Source organism: Rhinolophus sinicus, linkage group LG13 (genome assembly GCF_036562045.2).
Source record: "Rhinolophus sinicus isolate RSC01 linkage group LG13, ASM3656204v1, whole genome shotgun sequence".
NCBI lineage: Eukaryota > Metazoa > Chordata > Mammalia > Chiroptera > Rhinolophidae > Rhinolophus > Rhinolophus sinicus.
In genome coordinates, this window is record NC_133762.1 from 2,685,624 (window position 1) to 2,694,442 (window position 8,819).

The following is an 8,819-nucleotide window of genomic DNA, read 5'->3' on the forward strand; positions in this document are numbered from 1 at the left end:
CTGACACTCCCTGCAACACAGATGAACCCCCAAAACATGATGCTCAGTGAGAGACGCCAGACACAAAAGGCCACCCAGTGGCTGTCAGGGACTGTCATCGTCCTCATTTTACAGATGTGAACACCGAGGCCCAGCGAGGGGCAGGGCCGCACAGCTGTCCTCGGCCTGGGGCTGCCGCCTGGTCACCTTGCTGCGTGGGGCAGTGAGGCCAGGTCTGCCTGGCCCCAGAGTCTCCCTGAGGGGCCAGAGCAGGGAGTCTGGCCAACCATCCCAACAGGCCAGGGTCTCACCTGGGGTGGGGGAATGGGGAGCAGAAAGGAATGCTGTGGGTTTCACTCCTTTGTGCACACGGGAGTGCTTTGGGTAGGGCTGGGACGGACAGGTGCTGCTCCAGGTGGCGCCCACAGGTACCCCCAGCAGACACGCAAGGACAGGTCCCGTGTGTGTGGGGGCCCACAGCCACCTGCAGCCGTGCGGGACGTCAGCCAGAGTTCCCAGGTCCCAAAGGCTCCCAGAGAAGCCAGAAGTCCAGATTCCCACCCGCACTCGCTCTCTTGCGGAATAATGGCAGCAATTTTCTCCGCATGCCAAGGGTCAAACCAAGTCCATATGTGGGCCACATGCGGCCGCGGGATGACGGTGTGAGGCGTCTGCTCTAAATAGACACGAGACAAGCGGTTTCTTTCGGCTAAACTGGTCCACAAATCAGTCATTTCACTATGGGGTTTGCTGTTAATTTTGGCTCAAGAAATTTTGCCATTGAGTAAACAGAGACTCGCCTAGCAGTAAACCAGCTCTTACGTTCAGAGCCACTTCCGCTGGCTGCAGCTGCACGGGCCCAAAGCCACGCCCCGTCGTCCAGGCCCCGCCCCCAGCCCGGACCCCCTCCCCCCATCCCAGTCCCAGCTTTCTCAGGGCTGTTCCCCTGCAGCATCCTGCTCCCCGCTGCACCCCTAATTAGAGGGTCATCTCCATCTTTGAGCACGTGTCAAATTCTCCTAACTCCTTGCGGCCACTTCTCAGCTCCCCTTCACAGGGCACTTCTCCCAGGGATTGACACTGGCTGTGAACCCTGCCTCACGCCCTTCGCTCTAAATCTACATAAAAGTCCAGAGAATAACAGGACAATGAGCATGTGGGTGACCACTGTCCAGACTGTACAAAGGTGACGTTGGTCATGTTTGTAGTAGATGTTTCTTTCTTTTTTTCCCTTTCTTTACCAAATACAAAAACGAAAAACCCAAATGAGCTGGCAGCCCCAGTTCCCAGCTCGTCAGCCCACCATCCCCTCTGACTCCCGTCCCAGAGTCTGGCGTGGCCCCCGCGGGCAAGCGGTCCTTGGCATAGGGCCAAGGAGGCTCCGGTGACACTCTGTCTGCCCTGCACCACCCTGGCCTGATGTGGGTGGAGGATATAAAGGGTTTCTGATGAACACAGGAAGCGCTGGTCTCCTGTCATTTCACAAGGACATGCTCCGCAAGGTCCCCTGGCTCTGTTGTTGCCTTGGCATTGCTCAGCCCTGGGAGCATGGCGGGTGGGAGGAAGGAGGAAGGTTGGGCTAAGGGGTCCTCCCTGAACTGCCTTTCACCTGCATCACTGAGCAGCCACTCACTCAGGAGGCTGAGCCCCGACACCTGGGTGACCGTCGTTCTGCTCCGCGTGCGCTCCGCTGGGCAGGCGTGGGCCCAAGGGACACGCTGCTTCAGACGGTGCTACTAGGAGCCCGGCAACGCGCCATCCAGGCGATTTCTTCCCTCCCCGAGTCATTACCGGGTGTTGAGCGCCTCCTCTCTGCCAGGCACTCCTGGAGGCCCTAGGGACGCAGCGGAGAACAGGGCTGCGGTGGCTTCTGGGGGGTGGGGGACAGGAGAGAGGGATGAGGTCAGTCGGATGACGTGTATGAGGCTGGGGTGACGTGGGGAGTCAGCCTCCCTGAAGACGGGACATTTGAACAGACTGGACCACTGTGACGACGTCACAGTGATTTGTATGTGTCGCTTCCCCAGAGAAGACTACAGGCAAAGAGGGGCTCTTGGACCTCTTTGTTCGTCCTCCGAAGATTCTAGAACATTTCTGGAGACTCAGCAGTGCCTTGGAATTTTGAACTGAGGATAGTCTTCTGAAGTGAACTTTTTAAACAATCCCTTGTTAATACTAACGCAGAGTACTTTTTCCCACTAGAGAATTAGTCCCATGCTAGCCTTTTCATTAGGGAGTAAAAAGGATTTTCAGTGAAGTAGAGGGAAGGGGCTTGAGCTGCCGCAGGCTATGGACGCCAGCAGGGGCTGGCACTGGGCACTGAAAAGCCCTGTCCTGGGTTTGGGGGACAAGATGCAAGGCCAGTGTCCCCAGAGGGGTCACAGATACTAGAGAAGGAGACGGGACAGTCTGTGACGGAGGCATTGAAACGCTACCTGTGACAGAACAGACATTAATAAAACGAGAGGTTCGTCACTGCTTTCCAAGCTCTTCACCCACCTCAGCGTATTCAATCCTGTAGTGCAGGTGACATTTCTCCCTTTTGATGATGCGGGACCCGAGCCTGGTTGTTCAGGGGCCGGACAATGGTTTTCTGATTTCCCACGCAATTTCCTGGGAAGTGCCCACTTGCTAGTTTCTTACTCCAGGGGTCTGAGAGGAAGGGCCTACAGAGCAGAAAAGGGGGCAGGGCTTAGACAGGGAGCAGTGGGAGGAACTGAGAGGGAGGGTGGGGCCTATAGGGTGGGTGGGGCCTAGAGATCCAAGGGCATTCCAAGGTCATGTCTCTACTGTCTATAGGCCCGTTCTGCAGTCTTCCCTTTTCTTTCATGGCCTTGACTGTTTGGAAGCGTATAAGGTGGTTCTTTTGTAGAATGCCCCTCAGTTTGGGTTGTCTGACATTTCCTCCTGATTAGTTCCAGGTTATGCATTTTTGGCATTTTTGTTCTTCTCAGTGCATTTGATTAGCAAGCTCACGGGAAATATTTGTTCCATTCCTGGTGAAGCCCACTTTGTTATAGGTAGTGTTCACCAGACTTCTCCACTGTCAAATTACTAATTTCCCCTTTGGAATTAATAAGTATCTATGGGAGATACTTTTTTTATTATTTTATTTTTATTTTTAAAATTAGTTTCAGGTGTATAAAACAACACCGTGATTAGACACTTACACCCCTCAGAAAATGATAACCCCAACCAATCTACTACCCATCTGACACCATACATAGCTATTCCAATACCATTGACTCTATTTATATTCCCTATGCTGTTCTTTATATCCCATGACTATATATATATATATATATATATATATATATATATATATATATATATATAATCATAGTTGACATTCAGTATTATTTTATATTAGTCTCAGGTGTACAGCGTAGCGGTTAGGACTTTATATAATTTATGAAGTGATCCCCTTGGTAAGTCTAGTACCCATCTGACACTATATACAGAATTTTACAACATTATTATCTATATTCCCCATATTATATTTCCCACCCTCGTGACTATTTTGTAACTACCAATTTGTACCTCCCAATCCCTTCATCCAAAGAAACCCAAAATGATAATTTGAAAAGATATATGTACCCCTATGTTTACTGCAACACTATTCACGATAGCCAAGATATGGAAACAACCAAAATGCCCATCAATAGATGATTGGATAAAGAAATGTGGTACAGTTATGCAATGGAGTATTACTCGGCCATAAAAAAGAATGAAATGTGACCATTTGCGACACCATGGATGCACCTAGAGGGTATTATGCTGAGTGAAGTAAGTCAGACTGAGAAAGACGAATGCCGTATGATCTCACTTATATGTGGAATCTAAAGAACAGAATATGGGAGGAGATACTTTGAGATTATGTAAATATACTGCGACTCTTCAAATTTTCACCCATTTTTAGCATTCATGAAAGATTCCTGATGGTTGCCAAATGGTGATTTTTCTAATTCCATCATTCCTTCTGCATTTATGAAGTGACTTTCCATGGGAAAAAGAGCTTTTCCATCTCTCTTATGTGTTTAGGTATGTGTGGATTTATATCAGTGTGGATTCATGGGTCCTTATTTCAGTGAAAGGGTTCAAATTCTTTATTGTGACCACTTCTTTTCATGCTCAGATTTCCCCAGCTCAAGCCTGTGGGAGCCCTTTCGAAGCAGCTCCTGTTCTTTTGATAAGTTCCCACTTTACTTTCTGGCACAAGATGTTCCAGGCTCTTCTGGTACTTTCCCTGCCCCAGTCCTGGACTCACTCATTTCTCCAAGGATCCCTGATTCCTTTTAGTGCAGAATGCTATAAAGAAACCAGTATTTGAGCACTAAATGTATTCACTGCAATGAGAAGGTTTTTGCTGCTAGGCCGTCAGTGGGTAGAGTCAGGAAATGGATGAATGGACCGCATACAGACATACATATATATGCGTGACAGACATGTGATCCCCGTGAGGCCAGCCTGCTGATATCCCTGCCTGCGTAACTGTGTGTCGGTCCCAGACTGTTCATCGTGACGCTCTCAGCTAAGAACGCCTGAGGCCCTCGCCTGGCTTAGTGGTATTCATCTTGATCCCACCCCCAGACATTTCCCCTCTGGGGTGAATGTTGTGTCTGGACCAGCCCTTGTAGTTCTTATCATGAATGCAAGGTACACTTCAGCAAAACCCAAGGGAATGATGAAAGACAAGACTCATTACTCACAGGTCCCCAAGTGTACAGGGCACACTGAGGGCCACACAGTGAAGACATAGGTAGAGAGACGGAGGGGGGGCGGAGCCCAGACTGGGGCTCTGCCACCCCGGGGGGTGGAGTGCCTAGGGTGGAGTGCCTAGGGCTAATTTAAGGCCAAAGAGCTGGAACTAGGGCATGAGAAGGGAGAAGAGGGGTCACTCAAGTGGTCAGTAGTTGAGGTTACCCAGGGCTTTCTGAAAGAGGAATCTTTAAGGGTGGGGCAGCTTCGTTCCTTATCCGGTGGGATCCCTCGTAGCTGTGGCAATGTGTTCTCTTGAGCTGTCTCCTGACACGGACGCCTCAGCAATCAAATGCGTGATGCCGGGCTCTTACGCTGCGTAATTTCTCCCCTTGAGTGTAGGCTGGATGGAGTGATTTGCTTCTAATGAACAGAACATGGCAAAAGTGATGAGATGTCACTTTAGAAATTAAGTTATAAAGATGCCGCGTGTGTCTGTTGTGTCCCTGACTCTGAGAGAGGTTGCCTGACATGCTGTGGGCCGCCCTACGCAGAGGCCCACGTGGCAAGGAACGGAGCGGGGCGCTGGGCCAACAACCCTTGAGAGGAACGGAATCTCACCAACAGCCGTGTGAGTGAGTTTAGACATGGATCCTCCCCCATCGCATTCCTTCAGATGAGACCTCGGCCCCCACCCACAGCTGGTTGAATCCGGTGAGACTTGCTGAGTCGGGGGCACTCAACTAAGCCACATTCAATCCCAGGTCCACAGAAATTGTGACAATAAATGCTATTGTTTGAAGCAACTAAGTTTTGGAGCAACTGGTTATGTTAAGCAGTAGATTATAGGATATGTTGTAAATATTTGTGTGGTGTATGTGTCTGTATGTGTAGAGGGACCACACACACACCTATAGCTATATTTATTTTTGTATCTGTCTCTATGTGTTACAAACCATGGGTTCCTACCGATAATTTCAATTTCAGTCCAGTGCTACAGGGATTCATTCTAACCTTCCCCACTTGCCATATATGTAACCCCCTTCTCCGACAGTGAGAAACCCAGCTTCCATTACACTCTATTGATGTACTTGTTGAGTCCTAGAACCCTGTGTTTCTGGGAAAACGTAGCTTTCTCACAGGAGTTCACTATGTATTGAAAGTTCTTTTGTCTTTAGTCAAAGGCATCTAGTCCAAATACTGTGAACTTTATGTTCTCCAAAAACTGTAAGAATAAATATAGGAAACTCTCCCAGTTTCTCTGGGATGTGAGGAGTGTGATGCAGAAGGGCTGGCACGGTTCTTTCCAGACAGAAAATGCTGCCTTTAGCCTTTTGCACTGACTGTTACGTCATCCCACGTAGGAGGGGCCTCTGAGGGAGGGGCCGTGCTGAGTTTTCTCTTCTGGGCTGATGATGTTCTCGCTTTCCACTCATTAAATTATTTGGAGAGAAAAGTGGATGGTGCTGCTTTTTAAAGGCCCCTTGGGGAAGGTTTAGAATTCTAGTCATTCCCGTTATTAGAAAAGAAGCCAAAGAGACCAGCTGACTCTGAGATCTCCCCAGAAAGGCTCGGTCTGGGTGGGGCTCACAAGTTCCTCCAGAAGGATGGAAACCCAGATTGGACCATCTCTGCACGGCCGGGACTGGGGCCAGGACTCTTTGTGAAGCAAAAAAAGCGGCCTCTGTCTTTGACATGACCTTGTTGGGGACGTCCTCGGTGACATTGGGTTGTTGCTACCACCCTCCCAGGAGGTGGCATCCTCAGAGAAAAGGGAGCCCCAGCTCAGCATCACTGCCTAGGTGGGTGGGGGCCATCGGGAAGTGTCTATTCAGATGGTTTGAGCTGATTTCCTGTTAATGGCATATTAATTTTATAAAAGTAAAAGAATGAAGTCTGATGAGGGCTTGGAAATACACCTGTCTAATTTCTACTTCTTTCTCTTCCAGGGACAGAAAGCTTGGATAGAAAAAACCTTTTGCAAACGAGAATGTATCTGTATCATTCCCAGCACCAAAGACCCTAACAGGTAAAGGGAAGCCATAATTAAAGACATTGTCACACTTGGCACTTACCCACCAGTTGCCAGCAACTGTTCTTCTCGTATCTGTGGGCGGGGAAGAGGAACCACAAAGGAAGGACGGCCAGAATCTGTCCCCATGTGAGTCATGGCTAGGGAGTCACTTGGACAAATGAGCTCCTCTGTTCAGATGCAAACAGCCGCCACTCATTGGAAGGTGAAATCTCATAACCAGGCCCACAGAGGTCTTATGTTAGCCTTCGTGAGATCGAGGCCCTGACGACTTTCAGCAGATCTCCAGGGTAACTTCCTGGCCTCTTTGTTTGAGTCTCCTAGGTTATTGAGATGAAAGTGAACTTCCAGTACAGGAAATATCTGAGTGGTGAAGCGAACTAGATGAAATTGTATGAAAGGGTTGACTCTGTACACAAAACGTCAAGCGATTTCCTTCACCGACATGAAAATGCGTCTGTTGGAAAGTAGCAGAAGGCCGTCCAAAGTCATGAACGTGATCACAGATGAATTCAGCTACAACAGCACATCTCTGAGGGCAAAAGCTAGGAGGCTGTTTGGAGGGTTGGGGATAATGATTTATCTGCATGGCCTCCTACTATGAGGTCATGCAGGTGAGATCACAGAGTGCACAGACACTTAGAGGTCCCCTGGTTCCAATGTACTCGACACAGGCAACTTCAGCGCCCCGTACACCCCAAAGCTTGCCCTCCACACCACCCCGCAGATTTCTTTCCCCACTTAAACCCCAGGGATTACCACCCCCCAGGCATGAAATACCATTATGGGACAATGACAATCATCATGAAAGTCTTCATTTTGTTGCACCTAAATGTCCCTCCTTATTTCAGTAGCACCCAGACCCTCCTTGAGGGAAACCACCTATGCCAGCCCTCCTGGGCCTCTGGCAGCTCTACAGTCCCCCACACAGCCGAGTGGCTAGGCAGCAGAATAGGCAGAAAGGGCTTCAGGGACTCACACACAAGGCCCTTTTGTGAGCTCCACGCATTCTCTAGGATGGGTTAAACAAACAAACAAACAAACAACAAACAAACCATTTATAGCCCCGGGAAATGGTCCCAAGGGCCAACAGCAAATGAAGAACTATGTATTCAGGAAAACATACAAAAATTAAGTAAGGAATGCTGAGTCTGTGCTATTTGAACCAAGAGTGTTCCCCCCTTCCTCCTCCCAGATCAGTAAGGCAGAGACTCCACTCTAGGTTGTATGGCCAGGCACACAGGGTTCCTTCTCCTCCCGCACCCCAGTAAATAGGAACAGGCATTCAGCATTTCTCATCCTGTCCCCGATATCCATTGCTGAGGCCAAGACCCAGGGAAGAACATCTGAGAGGTGCCGGCTCCCTTTTTCTGCCCAGGCCCCACCCATGCAAGCAGCAACAAAGAAAGTGGGAGTGGCTACACTGATTTCAGACAAAATAGCTTTTAAAACCAAAAAATGTTACTAGGGATAAAGAGGGACATTTTATAGTGCTAATGAGGTCAATTGACCAGGAAGATATAACAACTATAAACATGCATATACCTAATAACAAAGCACTGAAATTCATGAAGTAGAAACTGACAGAGGTTCAATGCAATCCCTATCCAGCTGAATTCCAGCTGACTTTTTTGTAGAAAATGACAAGTTGATTGATATTTGCAAGGCACCCAGAATAGCCATACTAATCCTATAAAATCAGAACAAAGTAAGGAGACTCACACTACTGGTTTCAAAACTTCTACGAAGCTACAGTAATCAAAGTACAAAAGGGAGCCCCAAAGACAGACATACAGGCCAATGGGATAAAAGTGAGAGCCCAGAAATAAACCCCTGCATCTATTGAGTTTTCAGCAAGGTTGTCAAAACCAATGGGCAAAGAATAGTCTCTTCATCAAACGGTGGGAAAACAAGTGTTTATCAACACGCAAAAGAAGAGATTTAGACCCCTCCCTCACACCATATATAAAAATTAACTCAAAATGGATCAAGGGCCTGAATGTAAGAGCAAAACTATAAAATTCTTGGATGAAAACACAGGAGTAAATCTTCATGACCTTGGATTTAGCAAAAGATTCTTAGATCTGACACCAAAAGCATGAACAGCAAA